The sequence below is a fragment of the Cavia porcellus genome, unplaced genomic scaffold, assembly GCF_034190915.1.
Source record: "Cavia porcellus strain 051 isolate PalLab524CR breed Dunkin Hartley unplaced genomic scaffold, mCavPor4.1 scaffold_17, whole genome shotgun sequence".
Taxonomy (NCBI): domain Eukaryota; kingdom Metazoa; phylum Chordata; class Mammalia; order Rodentia; family Caviidae; genus Cavia; species Cavia porcellus.
The window spans coordinates 50222334-50240256 of NW_026947500.1; the positions used below are offsets into that span (position 1 = coordinate 50222334).

Consider the following 17923-nt stretch of genomic DNA (forward strand, 5'->3'; position numbering starts at 1 on the left):
TTAAAGGACTTTTATGATATGAGGATCTCCTAAGATGGGCTAGATAGCGAAAATGAACGTGCATTATAGAGGTAGCAACATCTTCAAAGTAATATTGGATTCAGGGGGAAAGGAAAAGGAGACCCCAGTTCCATGTGCACCACAATACAATTTCATTCCTTGGAACTTAGCCATGAATAATATAAGTAAGCCCCATGGCTGGTACATTGCATACCATATCAAAAGTACAGTAAAATATAAAAGATTCTATTATGCATTAAAAAGCAAGGTTTATTCATATGCATATGTAAAAGCAAATGATGGATGGATAAATATGATCAAGACTTGCAAAAACATAAAGTGGCTTTAAGTATGAAAATATACTTAGATTGTCAGAATATTTCTATATATGTATATATTCATGTGTTAAAATTGTGGATATATATTTAAATGAATAATTTTATGCCACATATACAAATTTGAGAGAAGGGGAGAAATATAAGATATTATGGGGCAGTAAAACATCACACAAGCCAGATGAATTTTTTTTTTCTTTTCTTTAGACTTTACTCAAAGCCAGAAAAGCAGAATGATAAAGCAAAACTACTCTGCGGTGACTGAGTTTATCCTGCTGGGACTCACATACCGAGCAGAGCTGCAGCCTCTCCTCTTTGTGGTCTTCTGAGTCATCTACCTCGTCACCGTCACTGGGAACGTCACCATGATTCTCCTCATCAGAAACAACCTGAAACTCCACACCCCATATACTTCTTCCTCAGCCACCTCTCCTTTGTGGATCTCTGTTATGCAACTACGGTCACTCCCCCGATGCTGGTGAATTTCTTATCCAAGAGGAAAATCATCTCCTTCATCGGCTGTATTATACAATTCAACTTTTTCACTGCGCTGGGGATCACGGAATATTGTGTACTTGCAGTGATGGCTTATGACCGCTATGAGGCAGCCCATTAGATGGTAGCAAAATGTCCAGGTGGTTCTGTCTCGCTCTCCTGGCTGCTCCTTACCTATATGGCTTTGATCTGTCCAGTCACAGACCATCCTGATACTTCGTCTGACCTTCTGTGGACCTAATGAGATCAACCACTTCGATTGTGCTGACCTGCCACTCACGGTGCTGGCCTGCTCAGACACATAGGTCAAGGAGACTGTGATGTTTGTGGTGGCTGGTTCCAACCTCACTTGCTCCCTTGGAATCATCCTGGTCTGCTAAGTGTTCATCTCTTGCAAGGGCAAAGCTTTCTCCACCTGCAGGTCCCATATGACAGCTGTCTTTTATGGATAACTTTTTTTCATGCACTTTAGACCCCCTTCTGAATCATTGGTGGAACAGAGTAAAATTATAGCTGTGTTTTATATTTTTGTGAGTCCCATTCTAACCTCTCTGATCTACAGACTGAGGAACAAAGAAGTTAAAGTAGCCATAAAGAATGTTATCCAAAAAGAACGGTTGGCTAAGTAATATAAGAAGGTCACCGCTATGCAAACCATCGATTTCATCTAGCAGTTTAATGAACATATTAGTTAATAAATCACTTTGCTTCATTATTTGTGACCTTTTGTAATTCACTCAGGAGATTTGCTGTTATATATTGCTATTAGTCTGGACTGATGGGCCCAATTCAGTGAGTGTTTTCACAACCTTAGAAAATTACAGGGAAAACCACGGTATTGCTTTATAAAATCAATGCAGAACACATACTTCCATTCATAGTGTGCAGTCTAGTAACTCATTATATGGTGATAAAAAGTGATTACACATTTTTATTCCTCAAAAAACCCTGAATTGTTTTCCCATAACTTGACAATCCTGGAAGGTAATTTTTCCTTATTCAAATTACATAACACTGCAGGGGATTTAGTTCAGTGATGTAAGTGCCTTCCTGACAGGTGCAAGTTTGTGAGTTCAATCCTTAGCACCAAAAAAAAAAAAAAAAAAAATTATATAGCAATGCAAAATTTTTGGTAGTATCTCACATTATTAATATATTACTCAAATTGTGTTATCAATCCAATGTTATTGTCTTTCATGTGGTATTTATGGAAATGCCAAGCTTTCCAAAGAGTGGTTTTGTGTTTGTTTGCTATGAGCATGGCTTTCCCATCAATATGTAATGTTTCTCTCACTGATTCATCAAGATATCCTGTATTTTTAGTTATGTAAATTTAAGTGTTATTTTAGCGATAATGGGCATGTGTATTTGTAAAATTCATCGCATAACACTTCTATAATTCTTATTTATATTTATCTTGTGACTAACATTCAATACTTTCTCATTTGATGCGTATTTTAAATTTAATTTTAAGAATCTTTTTTAAAGACCTAAACCTTATATTACTATACATGTGTATGGTTACACACACACACACAAATATGTGTGTGATTTATTGCCTGATTTAGGATCATATTTCTTGAAATGTTAATAAATAAAACTTGTATGTATTTTCAAAACATGTTTCATTAGTTTCGTTCAATTAAACCATCCACTTGATATTTACCTACATCATTAAATCAGTATGAAGGTTTAACTTGTTAGACTATGGCAGAAAATACGATGTAATGAATAGCCCCTTTATCAGTGCAAGGTAGTCATTATTACATGTTAACAAAATATCACATTCATTTCAGGTTTCTCAGACAATCAGGTATAAAAGACTGAGTGATCCTTGCTTGATTCTGTTTTTCTCAATTTTCTGCAGCAAATTATGTTATTTTAACGATTAGTTTTCATGTATAGTTACATCAGTATTGTTTTGCTAGAATAAAAGTTTATGTACATGAAATAAGTCTATGTGTCTTCTACAATTTTTGGATTTACTAATATTTCTGGATTTATCACCAATGAATTAGGTGACCATACTGCAACAATTTTCAGTGACACAGTCTATACCAATTAACGAATATGGCAATATGTAATGTAACACAACCTAGCAAAAACTTTTCTTGAGTAACTTTAAATATTTACCAGTAAAATATTTCCTCCCATAGAGGTCTGTTATTTTGGGGTTATAAGAAATATACAATTTAAAATTTAATATATACTAGAACTGTGTCTATATTGTTTGTAAAATTTTAGTAAGATTGACTCTTTACAAAGTAAATTAAAGTAGAAATGAATGAATAATATGTTAATTAATTTACTGTGTATTGACAACTAAATTTACTGTATTTTTAAAATTTTTTTCCACTTCCATCAACAGAGTCCTTGTGTTCTTTTTATTACACATTTATTCCAACATTAACACCATCAGACTTTTGAAACATTTCCCAATCTTCTGGATGCAAAGTAAATTTTCACTTCCTATTTATGCTGGGATAGTATAAATGAGGTTAAGTGACTGTAGACACATTCACACTAATCTGAGATTTCTGTTTTCCCATTGTATGCTCATATTTCCTGTGCACTTTCATTTGAATTATTTGACCTTTCTTATTCATTTTGCAACTGCTCCTATAAATTTTTGGCTAAGCAAAATTCACTTGCCACCATCCCAGAAATAGTTAAAATTTTATATTTAGATATAAAATCTAGCCAGCCCCTTGATGCTATTTTGAAACAGTTAATTTCAAAATTCATTATTTTCACATAAAATAAATTCATTTTTATATCTTTGTATATCATGTGGACATTGCAGGTGTTCCACATTGTTTTTCTTTGGCAGGAGATATGGCTACTCATTTCTAAATGTTGTGTTGCTTGTATCTAGTGGTAGTGATGAGGTGGTAGTTGATGTCACACTAAAAGAGTTTTGCATTGATGCATTTTGTGGATGTAAACATAGTCTATAATGAAACATATTTCTGGAATCAATGAAAAGAATTACATTGAAGACATGAGTGCAAAAAAATGAACAACATTGGTTGCTGAGATTTCAAGGTAGGGAACGAGTCAGACACCGGAATAGTTGTTGCACTGCTGAGATTCACTGTATCATCAGCACGTTTAGTGGTGACAGAAGAACACAGGCTAAAATGCAATTTTCTGAAAGATACTTTCCTTGACCATGGGATATAGGGCTCCTCTATAGATCAAGGGGTTTAGCATTGTTCTCAAAATTATTTTAAAAAGTACTTATTTTGGACTCTTCTATAGATTTCTTTTATAAGGGCATTATGTGCACGCATAACAAGGTTCTTTAGACTATGGTCATCATGGTCAGGTGGGAACCACAAGTAGAAAAGGCTTTGAGCCTGCCTTCTACAGAAAGAATCTTTAGGGTGGCGGCAAAAATGAAAGTGTAAGACAGAAGAATTATGGTGAAAGTGCTTGACAGAGTGAAGGCAGAGACAACAAACGTTGCCATCTCTTTGACACAGGTGTCAGAGCTGACCAGCACGAGAAGTGGAGGGCTGGACAGTAGAAGTGGTGGATTTCCAGGGAGCCACAAAAGGACAGGTGGAAAGTCAGCAGCACATGAGACAGGCCATTCAGGAAGCTGAACAGGTAGGGAAGATGACTAGTGAGACACAGATTCACCTGGACATCCTGCTATTATAGTGCAGGGGGCTGCAAGTGGCCACATAGTGATCCAGGGACATGGATGCCAGCATGTGGAAGTTGGTGATGACCAGTGCAATGAAGATAAGGCACTGCATGAAGCAGCCTGGCAGGGAAATTGTCTTCCTCTCAGAGAGGAGGTTATGCAGTGTGTCTGGAGTGATGTATCCCATGTAAAATGCAATGTTGTCCATCTAGTTTCTTTCAGAGAACAATGAAATTGTGAAATCTGTTTCTCAATAAATGAATGAAAAATGCAGAATCAAAAACTGTTCTCGCTGCTTTGAAAATACAGCCATGACTTTATGCATGTGCATGACAAGTACTAAAATGTTTGGCTTAGGAGATGGATATCCAGCACTGAAGATATTCTATACCTTCTCTGAGCTCACATTGCAATGCAGGGGGAGCACATGAAATACATGAACAAAGTTATACACCTATTTTAGAAGGTGGGTACTGTGAAGTTAAAGGAAGTGGCATTCTTCAGATTGCCAGCCGTCCTTTACAGAAGGGGGATTTGCATGGTAAACAAACAACATGTGGATCTCTGGACATTTCACTTTTGGTTAGTTAAGTGTCTTTAACCCATAAATGGAATATTTCTTTAAGAATGTTTAGATGTTTAAAGTCTGGTTTGTGCATCAAATTGACGTACTGTATTTGCATTCTTTGAAACTATAATATGAACAGGAAAGTTATTTATGAAGTATTAAACCCTATGGGCATTGCTTATTTGGGAATGCCTGATTCATATTCATCAGAAAAATTAACATGTAATAATAGATTATCAAATTAAAGTATAATTCTATGAATACAAAAATGAAAATATTTTCAGCATTGAGTAGGTACAAACATGCACATGAGAAAGAAGTATTTTTAGCATCAAATACAAAAAGTAATTTACCTGTAGAAATTGTCTCACCATATTATGTACAAACTGGGAACATTTACAATGTGTTTGCACATAGTCCCTTGAGAATTTCATTTTTCCCTTGAGAATTTGAGAAATAATTCTAAACACCTAATTAAAATATTCTTTAGTCCTTAACAGCATAACCTTAAGTTGATATTTGAGGAGCTGGATTCCCTTCTGGGTCCAAAATTTCTCCATAGCTATTCTGTAACCAGTGTGATGCATGTGTGCATGAGATTATCATGGATGACAAACAGGAGCGATAAGTTTTGCATTTTCATTATAGTAAACCTAAATGTGTACCTATCAGAAACTTTGGTTTTCTCTGTGAGCACTAAGGTGAAGTTATCTAATAGCACCCAAAGGTGGGAAGCTGTGGTAAGTGAGAGCCTCAAGGGGAGAAGATAATTGTAAAGCAGAAATTTGATGTAATCTCTAGTATGGTAGAGAAGTACTGGTCAGAGACAAGGGCACTTTGGTGTGAAGACCTAACAGATTCATGCTGGTACCACAGGAACTGTTCAGTAAATGTCATCATCATGCTTAGTGCCTGAGAGGTCTAAGAAATGAGGTCATTCATGAAACTGGTATCTCACAATGATGGTAATTTCAGAGGAAGGTTGGTACTACCACAGGAACTTTGGAACACAGTCAGACACTGTGTGCACATGGGAGAGGGAAGTCAGAGTTGGCTTCATTAGCTTAAGTGCCCAGCTCGAGTACATTTCAAGGTTGATTCAATAAAAATACACCAACATGTTGCCTGACTAATGCAGGAGAAATGTTCTTACTATTTTAATTCTCCAGATGTTATGCTATGTTTTGAGAAGTTAGACAATGAGATAAAACACTATATCATTATCAAAACATGTATTTGATTCTCCACACAAAATTTGAAATGTTAACATCTGCCATATTTTTTCTCATATAGAGGTGGTAAGTGGGTGTTTTAATTTTTCTTTTTGATCTGACTTGTCTCATATATAATGATGAAATTTTTTAAATGATGCTTTACAGTTTAAATATTTCAGTGGAATGAAAGATCTTATTGTATTGTTAAAGTGATATGCCTAACTTGCTGACGCCTTATGATTAAAACACTGTTTTTTCCAAATGAAATACCTATTTTCAGATTTTGAGGAACCTCTAGTCTAACTCCCACAGTAGCTATACTGGTTTATATTCCTATCAAAATTTAGAAGAGTTTCCTTCACAACCTGGCCAACATTTAGTTTTTAGAGTTTTCAGTGTTGTTCAGTGATGACAGATTTCAATGTTAATAAAATTGTTCTTAAAATATTCATCTGTTGACCACATCTACCTGTTTATTCAAATATTTTCAGGTATATATTAATATATAAAGCAACATGAATTTTATTGAAAATCTTTTTAAATTAAGAATTAGGTTAGCTCCATTGTAATGGAATAGACATATGAAAAATAGCTAATTCTACCAGATATGGAAGAAGAATAAATACATATATTTTAATAGGTATCATTTTCCTCTGCTCTTTGCCAGCTAATCTCCAAACAGAGGACTCATAGCTATAATATATCAAGAACTCAAACAAATAGACATAAATAATTGAAATGAAGAGACACCATTAAGTACATCAAAAAGCTGTTCATTGTTTTTGATTATTGGAGAAATGCATACTGAACAACACTGAAAACTCTGAAAACAAAATGTTGTCCAGGTTGTGAAGGAAACTCTTCTATATTTTTATAGGAATATAAACCAGTATAACTACTGTGGGTTTTAGATAAGAGGTTCCTCAAAATCTGAAAATAGATATTTCATTTGATTCAGCTCTACCACTTGTGGGAGCTTCCCAAGACATTAATATATTATATTAAAATGACACATGGATAGTAAGAGAAATTATTCAATAAATTAGTTTCCCATAGTCATTAGTTTCAATGATTCAATAAATGTTTTTGTAGGCATAACAGCCGCTATCATCATCATCTTAATGTGTGGTTAAAGGTTTGGGAAATTTCTGGGTTTCTCATCATTGAAATTTGAAGTGACTATTGAATGCTCAGCATTGTCACTCAGTGGAGGTCTACAAAGGGAGGCCACAGATTATAACTACTGCAATGTTTCAAGTAAATTTATTTTTTATTATGTGGCTTAGACATTATCTCATCTTGTTGCTGAGTCATCAATATAACAATCAATATATTGAGATTCATATACCTGTAGAAATGAGTAGCAATTTTAAGACCCGTAGCTGGTCCCAAACTCTTAACAATGACAAAAAAAAAAAAAAAAAAAGAAAGATCAGTCTTATAATTCATCACCGCCACTGCAGTCAATCATATCTCAGTTCATGAATGCTTGTATGCGTGAATGATTTAGTTTGCAAATAGAAGTGTTAGGCAAAATTTTGCTTCGGTTCATGAATTCCATATAGGGTGATAAACATGACTGCGGCAGGCTTCTCCAGAACTGTGGTGTGAATTAAACCCATGAACCGAGGCTGCACTGTATTTACTGAATAACAACTGTGCACTTCTCTGGCTTCATCCAGAGATAGTATAAAACCAGATTCTGCTCAGATGGCTGAGCAAAGGGGAATAATGAAAACATCGAAAATACAAGCAAAATTACTGATAGCATTCAATGACAGTACTCAAGGAATCTGAATCACTTTAGGTTAATTCTGGTAAAATATTTCCCAGTGAAGTCTGATGGAGTTAGGGGAGTGATACCACCTGGCTGATGCGCTCTCTCTCCATCCAGAAACAAGCACAAGGCAGAGAGTCAAAAGAGGACTGAGCAAAAATGTTGACTGCAGAGCAAAAACAGAGAGAAGCATTTATTGCAAAGTGAAAGCAAACAGCTCTCAGGCCAATGAACCTGGCACGGGAGGGAGACATGGTCAGGTGGTCACAGGGACTCTAAGTTTTTTGTTTTGGTTTTGGTTTTTTTGTTTAGTACCTGGGATCGAATTCACAACCTTGCACTTGCCAGGCAGGCACTTATGCCACTGCCCTATCTGTGGTTTTTATACCAAAAAAAAAAAAAAAAAATCACTATGTCTCAGCCCCTGAGAGACCACCCAGGGAGGTTCAAGCTGGAAAATGCTTGTGGAAGAAGGCCTGCAGGGACTGGAGGTATGTTTCAGGTCTACTTTTGTAAGGGTCATTAATTTTAACTTTAAACATAACAAAGACATTATTTAAAGAGATTTGAATACCTCTTTATTTGGCTTGAAAATCCAGCCATGCTGTGAATGCTTCTGTTTGCTGGGCCTCCAGGGTCCTGGCCCTGGCCTTCCCTTTTCACTGTCACCCTCCTTTGGCTTGGCCCTTCCCTGGCTGCCCATCTTGTCTGTGGGCCTCTGTTTGTCAGAGTCTTTCCCACTCTCCCTGCCTCCCAGGAGTGCGTGTCCCGGAGAAATCCTCTCATCTTTCCACAGAGTCTTGTTTGTCCAAAACATTCGTCAGTATACAACACATTTTACAGACACTGTTGAGATTTTTGTTGGGTGCCTGTGGTAAGGTAGGAAGACAACCACACAGGACTGTTCATACAGAAACGGGAATAGCAAGAGAAAGAAATAGGACCTGGTTGTTCCCACTCCCAGCTCTGGCCTTTTGCTGGTTTCTGTCTTCAGCTAAAATTCACTTTAAATAAATATCAAAGGAGCTATGTTGATGCCTTAACTTCAGGTAGACGAAAGGAAGAGAGAGAGAGAGAATGAGAAAGAGAGAGAAAGACAGACAGAAAGAAAGAAAGAAAGAAAAGAAAGAAAGAAAAGAAAAATAGTGCATTTGCATCTCTATGAAGTAAGGTGGCAAAGGGAGAATTTCCCTATATTAAAACTTTAGCATGTTCCTATGGCTCTGGGCTATTTATATTAAAAGATTCAAATTCACTGAAGGTTCCATTCATTTAGATGCTTAATTTCCAATGTTTTTCAGATTCCAAAATATCTTCCCTATCATATGCACTATTCTATTCTGCAGATTGTAAAAAACTGAAAAAATCCTTAAAATATAAGGGTTTAATAGTCTAAGACAAAATACATTAAAACCCTTGCCACAAATCAAAACACATAGTGAGTCCTATTATTTCACCATTTGAGGGGATTCTGATTCCTTAATGACAGTGGCGAGAGAGCAAACCTCATTTCCTCAGTGAGGTCCATATTTTCAGAAGAGGAAGTTTGGGGTGATTCCTCATGTAAATAGCTTTCTACAGGAAATAATTGAACCATAGGGATTTGGTCTCTGTGACACAAACCTGTTATAAATGGACAGATTTGTCACACAGAGGCTGTTGTGATATCCCATCCTCTTCTCCAGTAAGAAATATATTTCTTTTAAATTATGCAGTCCAGAAATAAATATTTTAGTCAGTAAAGGTTGATTGGGCTGCCTTAATCTGATGAATTAGTAAATGTCTCTATTAAAATCCTGCTATCTTCTCTATTCTATATTATGAATAAATGTGCATTGGAGTAGCATTTCTGTACAGGAAAGAAGCTAGAACAAAGCAAGCATTAACCCCATCAATAACTATTGACAGCTTCCAAATGGGGAAGCGCTCATTCAGTGCCACTAAGTCTATGATCTGAAAATAGGTACAATCCCACTCCTGAAGGAAGTCAAGCTTTCATAAATAATGTTGTTTTAGACTAGACCTGTATCTTTTACCAAAATATCAGCATCTACATATTTTTAAACGCTGGCTAAATTCCAGACATATTGAAAAGATGTCCCCAAATTAACTTCCTCTCATGGAAGCAGTTGCTACAATGAAGCAAATTTCATGAAAGAAAATTAAGATAATGAAAATTTGAGAATTTACCCAGGTTACACAACTTTAAACCAGATGAAATAGGATTTCTACCCACAAAGATGGACTGTGAACTCCCAGTAATCGTTACACTATGATTCTCAATAATTAACAATGCTACTCTCCCTGAATTCACAAATGGAGTAGCAAAATAACACATGATGCTAACTTATCTTTGTCTCCACAAAGCTACTCTATAATTATAATCATTGCTTCATGTAATTTCTACATGGACTGGAATGAGGATTGCCAACCTTTTATATATAAAATATGTTAATTATTTAAAGCTAACTGAAAATATTTTCATAAAAGAGCAGACACTAAATCCGTTTTTCTACTTCAGACTGAACCACGAATACATGCCAAGGAGACCTTTACTGAGCTGAAATGCAAACTCTTAGAGTCTTTGCAGGACTGAGCAGAGGCAGGAAGCTTTCACATTAGAGAATGTCTAAGGTGAATTTCAAGAGCTCTTGGATGTTTCCAGAGTACTTACAGTACTTGATTAAATTATCTGGAATGTTAATTCCTTTCCTGTTGCCTTTCCACACAGTTAACAATGAAGGGAGATATCAAGTGTTTTGAATCTCGATGAACATTTCAGTAAACAAAGGCATCACTGTATGCCAGCATCAAAGGAGTGTTTGCCCATTTAGCAAGAATTGTGACATGATTCTGTTTTGCCATATAGGAATAAGAAATTTTTTAATAATATGTTCTTTTAGAATTTGACTAAGTCAGATGACTTATTTCATATTTCGGTAGTTTGGTTTAATTCTAAAGACTCATGCATAATCCTATAATGCATTGCACAATAATCCTTGAATGCTCAATCTATAAAGTGTCTTAAAACTGATGTTTCCATTGTTAATATTGTACTTAATGCAAAAGAATGAGTGTCACATTCTCATGAGTATGTTATCAAAGGAGACAAAAGGTCTCTGATCAGTTACTTTCTGCCCAAAGGTTTAGAGAAATAATGCATGGTATTTTAAGTACCAACCAGCCTACAAAATCAGTACTCAAAAATCAATAACATTTCTATATACTAACAACAAAATCACAGAGAGAGAAATAAGAGAAGCCATATCCTTCACACTAGCATCCAAAAAAAAAAATGAAATACTTAGGAATTAATCTCACAAAAGAAGAAAAGATATATACAGTGAAAATTATAATACACTGAAAAAAAGAAATTGAAGATGATCTCAGAAAATGGAAAGACATTCCTTGCTCATGGATAGGAAGAATATTGTGAAAATGGCCATTCTCCCAAAACTGTTATACAGATTCAATGCAATACCAATAAAAATACCATCAACATACCTCATAGATCTAGAGAAATCACTCCTAAAATTCATCTGGAGCGAAAAGAGAACTAGAATAGCAAAGACTGTTGTAAGCAGCAAAGGCAAGGCAAAAGGCATCACAATCTCTGACTTGAAGTTATGCTACAAATCTACTGTAGTAAAATCAACATGGCACTGGAGTAAAAACAGATCTGAAGATCAGTGGAATACATTGGAAGATACAACCACAACTACAAACACATTCAACCACCCTATCTTTGATAAAGGGGCCAAACATGTTCACTGGAAGAATGACAGTCTCTTTAATAAATGGCGCTGGAAAAACTGGCTCTCCACATGCTGAAAACTAAAACTAGACCCATGCCTATCACCGTATGTTAAACTAAAATCTAAATGAATCAAAGATCTGAATATTAAAACAGAAACACCAAAACTGTTGGAAGATGAATTGGGTAAAATCTTGAAGACATAGAGGTAAGTAGAGAATTCATGAACAGGACTCAAACCACATGGGAAATACAACCCAGAATCAATAACTGGAATCACCTCTTATTAAAAAGTTTCTGCATGTCAAAAGAAATCTCCAGCATAGTGAAAAGAAAACCCACACACTGGGAAAAAATCTTAGTGAACTGTTCCTCAGACAAAGGACTTCTGTCTGAAACATATAAAGAATTTTTTTAAAAAATCATACTCCCAAAATTCAAGGACCCAATCCAAAAATGGGCATCTGAGATGAATACACAGTTGTCATATGAAGAAATACAAATGACAAATAAATACATGAAAAATGTGCATCATTATTAATCTTTAGAGAAATGCAAATTAAAACAACACTGAGATTCCATCTCACTCCAGAAAAAATGGCCAGGATCAAGAAAACTTCCAATAACAAATGCTGGAGAGGCTGTGGGGGAAAAGGAACTCTCCGGCACTGTTGTTGGGAATTTAGACTGATGCAGCCAATGTGGAGGTCAGTCTGGAGATTTCTCAAAAATCTGGGATTGGAAGTCCCATTTGACCCAGCTATTCCACTTCTAGGTATATTCCCAGAAGAACTGAAAATAGCATACCACAATGATCTATGTGCACCCATGTTTATAGCAGCACAATTTGTAATATCCAGATCTTGGAAAGAACCTAAGTGTCCATCAACTGAGGAATGGTTAAAAAATGTTGTGTATTTTTATACAATGGAGTACTACTGAGCTAGAAAGAATGATCACAATGAGATATTTATAAATAAATGGGCACAACTTGAGACCATTCTCATAAGTGAAATAAATCAAACTCACGTATATAAAAACCATATAGTTTCTCTAGTGTAAGAAATTGTAAGAGTACATAAGAGTTTATGGTAATCGTGATTCCCCATTTCATTGTTTTGAAGGCTTATAATGATTGCATTCATTAGTTGGAGTGGGTTTATCTTGGTTTGTTTGATTTTATTATCTGTGATGATATGAACAGGTATTTTGAAGAACACAAGTCATAGTAACAGCCAGTGCTGTTTTAATATCATCTTACTCTGAAGTATTACCATGCTTTTGCTCTTCTGTTTCCATTGGTTCTATCATGTTGTATCGTATTGGATTGTATTATGTGTGATAGTATAAACAAATTTTCTATGAAAAATGAGATAATGTAGTAGCCATTGCTCATTTTCTGTTATTTGGTTCTGAATGCCCTGTAATACTTTCATTCTCTTTAATGGTTTTATACTATTTTGTTATGTTTGATGTTATTGTATATGAAGTTATGCTCAACTATTTCAAAGAAAGAGACATTATGGTAGTCACCGTTAATTATAGGTTGTCTTCTAATGAAATACTGTGTTGCTCACACTGTTCTGTTCTGATCTGCTTTGTTATATTCTGTTTTGTTTTAATCTCTTTAAAATAAAAGTAAAATAAAGATAAAAAAAGTATATTACTTCACTGTGCTCTGAAGAATCTGTATTTTATGTTTGAAATCTGTATACTATTGGGTCCTGACATAGATCCCTGATCTCCCAAATGAGTGTATGGCAAAGGTTAAATAAAAAGAGACAAATTCTATTATTTTTTTAGGGCTCCAGGAGGGTCAAAACCCTTTAGTTGAGCTCAAGTCTCTGAGGGCTAATGACAAAGACTTCTCTGGATCAGCCCACTTTAATTAGGACCAAGGACAAAGGGTGGAGAGACTGAGGAAAGCGCAGGCAATGAGCAGGACCTTGGGAGTCACTTCAAGGATGTCTCTAAGTAAAGAATCAAGTAAATTCAGTAGCATTGTCTTATCATGAAGACATGGTAGAAGTGAGCCTGTAGGAGTAATTCCTGCAGCTGCGGTCTCTACCTTGTTAATTGGGGTTGGAGCCAAGTATCTGCAGCTGTGACCTTATCTTTCCATTTGAGGTATCTCTGGCCTCACAGACCACTGCAGGCCTCAGCCAAGACCAGTGATTCATAGAGGTTCACTTACTATGAAGCAGCTCCTGTCACCAGGCAATGGGCCGAAGCCTAGGATAGACTCACAGATAAACATAGAAAGCAAATTAGTAAAATTTAAATCCTTCTCTGAGCTGCTTCGCAGTGGTCTCCAATAGCATACTACATTTACATTGCAGTATTTTTCAAAAACATGAATTTTGGACTACAGGATCACTGGGACATCCAAAGGCAGATCACACAGGTTCTTTGCATCCTCTCTTTATTTTCCAGAGAACACTGTTCTTAAAATAAATATTTTCCTTCTTCTGATCTTATTTTTAACTTATTCCATTTATTAGCTGACAATTAATTCAGACTTTGTCTACTAGGAAGAATGCAGCAGGGCAAACCTTTTTGAAATTGTGCTCCTTCCCGCAGCTACAGTGCACAATCACACACTAGTCTGAGTCCCTGTTATGAAACTTGTTACTTAGCTGATCTGAGCAGTGACTCAAGAGGCAGGACAGACAGTACCATCATAGCTTTCAAATGGGAGAAATCCAGCTTTTTTTACACTGCAGAATCAGCGTGGTATCCAGAGCTTTCAACCTACTTCTAACACCAACGTACACCATCTTCTCTTCTACTTGAAATATTTCCCAGGCACATTGGATGCCAGTGATCTGAGGTGTGGAGCCGGCCAGGAGGAGGGAGCCTGGGGAGCAGGGCCAACAGTGTAGCTCTGCTTCCAGTGAGTGTGAGTGCTCTGCGGGGTCCTGACTGTCCTCCTCTCCAGCTGCTTCATCCCCATGGAGGCCTGCGGGTTCTGATCCTGGAGTCTGATAACACAGCCTAGGTTTAGGGAGGAAAATATCACCAGCAGAATCTAAAAAGAGATTCATAAAGCAGAAAATTTGAGCAGATCCTATACTTAGCAGTGCGTCCTCCTGATTCAACTTTTGGTAATTTGTTTTTCTCAAAAGCACCATGATGATGACAGCATGTGTCAAATAGAATCATGTACATATTGTGTTTGCTAATTCATGGCAAGAGTTAAGCCTAGAAATGGAAACTTGGTAAATGTGCTTAAAGACTCATAGAACCCATCTGCTATTACTAGCTTATTAAAAATGTTCCTCAGGTACTCAGCATTCTTGATAAAGGAAATACACAATTAAAAAGACAGTTCCTAGTTACTGACCTGAAAACTTACAGTGACATGAGTGTGGTGACTAAATTTGAAATGAGACAAAAATTAGGGAAAAAAGTTTTTAAGAGATTTTAAATACAAGGGAAAAGGCAAAAATTTTAAATATCTTGAGAGAAAAGAGGAAGGGATTCAGGGCTAAATGGTTGTGTTATTAGGAGAAATAAAAAAGTTAGAGGGATTCTAGTACCTAAACAGCTTAGATGTTAACTCCATACAATTTCATTGAAAAATATGTCAACTCATTGCTGTCACAATCCTAAAAACATCATGTAAAAATTCATCTATTTGATAGTTATTTTTTCCACTTATTTGATAAGCATGCACGTTTCCTCTTCTCCCTCCCTCCTCCCCTTTTTTCTTTTCCTCCCTCCCTTCCTTCCTTCCTTCCTTCCTTCCTTCCTTCCTTCCTTCCTTCTTCCTTTTCCAGCTCTGGTCATCAAATCCCAGGTATTTGTGTAGCTGAGGCAAGCACTGTGCCACTGTCACTCCTACAGCAGCTCTCTAGGATGTCATTATAATGCTTTTCCCAGCTTCAGTCTGTAGAGACTTGGCTAGGAGTCTCTGGAAACATCAAATATGAAGAATCTACTAATGTACATAGGATATTCTACAATAAAGTATCTGTAAATATGCTTCAATAACAAGCTCACTAAAAACTGATTCCTACACAAAATTTCACAAATCACTCATTTTTCCTTATTACATAGCATCACAAAAAGCTCTAAGGGATGCACATATGTTATGTTCATGGCTAACAATCATTCATCCATTCAGATTGCCAGTTTCTTTTTTTAAAAAAATTATGTATTAGATGAGGAACTTTGATAAAATAACAACTTGGATTTTGTTCCATCTTCAAGACCTAACATAGAAAAACTAAAAATTAAAAAAATTACTGTGATGAAATGTCCTATGAATAAATTAGAGGCATATTTGGTACACTAGAAATGTAGTGTAAAAGGATGTTAAATCAGTTTCATATATGTGGAGTAGAGGGTGAAAAATTCATCACTAAACTGGCTTTCAATCTGATGCTTGTAGGATAAACATTGAGAACCCCAAGATAATGAGGGCAGAGTGAGGTCAGTTTTATTTAAGAATATAGACATAGATACAGGTACTAGTGTCTACGTATGTATGAGTACAGTGATAGAAATATAGTAATTTAATAAAAATAAGTGAAATCATGGTTTAGTAGAAACATAGAATCAGATTACAATGAAATTCCTTGTGGATCCTGCATTTTAAGGAGAAAATGATGTCCACAGTCATTAACATGGTTTGTATCTTAGGTTGGCTTGGCTTTCCTGGTTCCCCCCAGAGATCCTGGCTCTGAGGAAATGCCCATCACCAACAGCAGTGCAGTCACAGAATTCATCTTGCTGGGGCTCATGGACCGCGCAGAGCTCCAGCCTCTGCTCTTCGTGCTCTTCCTGCTTGCTTACCTTGTCACCATGCTAGGCAACCTCGGCAGGATAGTGCTGAGCACACTGGACTCCCGCCTTCACACGCCCATGTACTTCCTCACTCACCTGGCCCTGGTGGACCTGTGCTACACCTCCAATGCTACCCTGACAATGCTGACCAATTTCCTATCAGACAAGAAGACCATTTCCTTTGCTGGCTGCTTCATAGTCTTACATTTTTATTGTCCTTCTGCTCATGGAGTTTTACATAGGCTTCAGTGGCCTATGACCATTACATGGCCATCTGTGACCCTCTGCGCTACACTGCCAAGATGTCTCAATGGGTTTATCAGCCTAGCTGCACTGCCCTATGCCTTAGATGGGCTGCTCTAGGCCATCCTAACCTTCCGCCTGACCTTCTGCAGGACCAGTGTCATCAACCACTTCTACTGCATGGACCCACCCCTCATTAAGCTCTCTTGCTCAAACACTTATGCCAAGGAACACGCTGTGCTCATCTCTGCGGGCTTCAGTCTGTTCACTTCTCTTAGCATCATCCTGGTGACCTACACCTGCATTGTCACCATCACCATTCTCAGTATCCCATCTGCAGAGGAGTGGTGCAAGGCCTTCTCCACCTGTGGTTCCCACCTGACGGCTGTCACCTTGTTTCACAGGACTCTCTTCTGCATGTATGTGAGGCCACCAACAGAAGAGACTGCTGGACAGTCTAAAATACTAGCTGTCTTCATCAGTTCCATGGTTAATCCATTAATCTACAGTCTGAGGAACAAAGTTGTGAAGCAGGCCCTGAGGAATGTCGTCAGATGCAGTATCCACCAAGACAGTGTCAGTGCTTCCACTTTTCAATAAAGCATAACTCTATCATTGTGACTCGAGTGCGTTTAGTTTTGTTTTGCTCTGTTTTGTGACAAATGCAGTTCAGTGTCCTATATAGACATGTCTTCAATGTTCCAGAGATATTATTTTGTTTGTCTCTCAGTTATGTATCAGGCAGGGTGATGTCTTGCATAAATGCTTAGAGATGCAGAATCACATTCTGTGCTTCAGATCTTGTCTCCAAATTCAAATTTTAGTCAAATCCCCAAGTCACTCGTAAGCATGTACAATTTGGAGAAGCTCTGTTCTGTGTGACAAGTTCCAAAGATTATTTCTGGGATATTTCAGTGTGTTTATTTTTACTGTTTACTCCAGCAAACAACAGAAACCTGTGCTCTGCCCTGTCCCTTCCCCCCATTCTATCATCTGTCTTTTGGTTGAAGGGTCCTTACAGAAGCCCTTGCCTGGTCATCTTGGTGCTCACTGAGTAAAACAGGCTCAGGTCAGTGGTCTCCAGTTTCTTGTGAAGT

The 17923-nt window shown here is 36.9% G+C and overlaps 2 pseudogenes; both read left to right on the forward strand.

The window, feature by feature from the left end:
- The first annotated feature begins 568 nt into the window (after positions 1-568).
- On the forward strand, positions 569-1459 carry LOC100720402 (olfactory receptor 5M5-like; annotated as a pseudogene).
- Positions 1460-16487: 15028 nt separating this feature from the next.
- LOC100719846 (olfactory receptor 5M11-like) lies at positions 16488-17426 on the forward strand (annotated as a pseudogene).
- Positions 17427-17923: the final 497 nt, after the last annotated feature.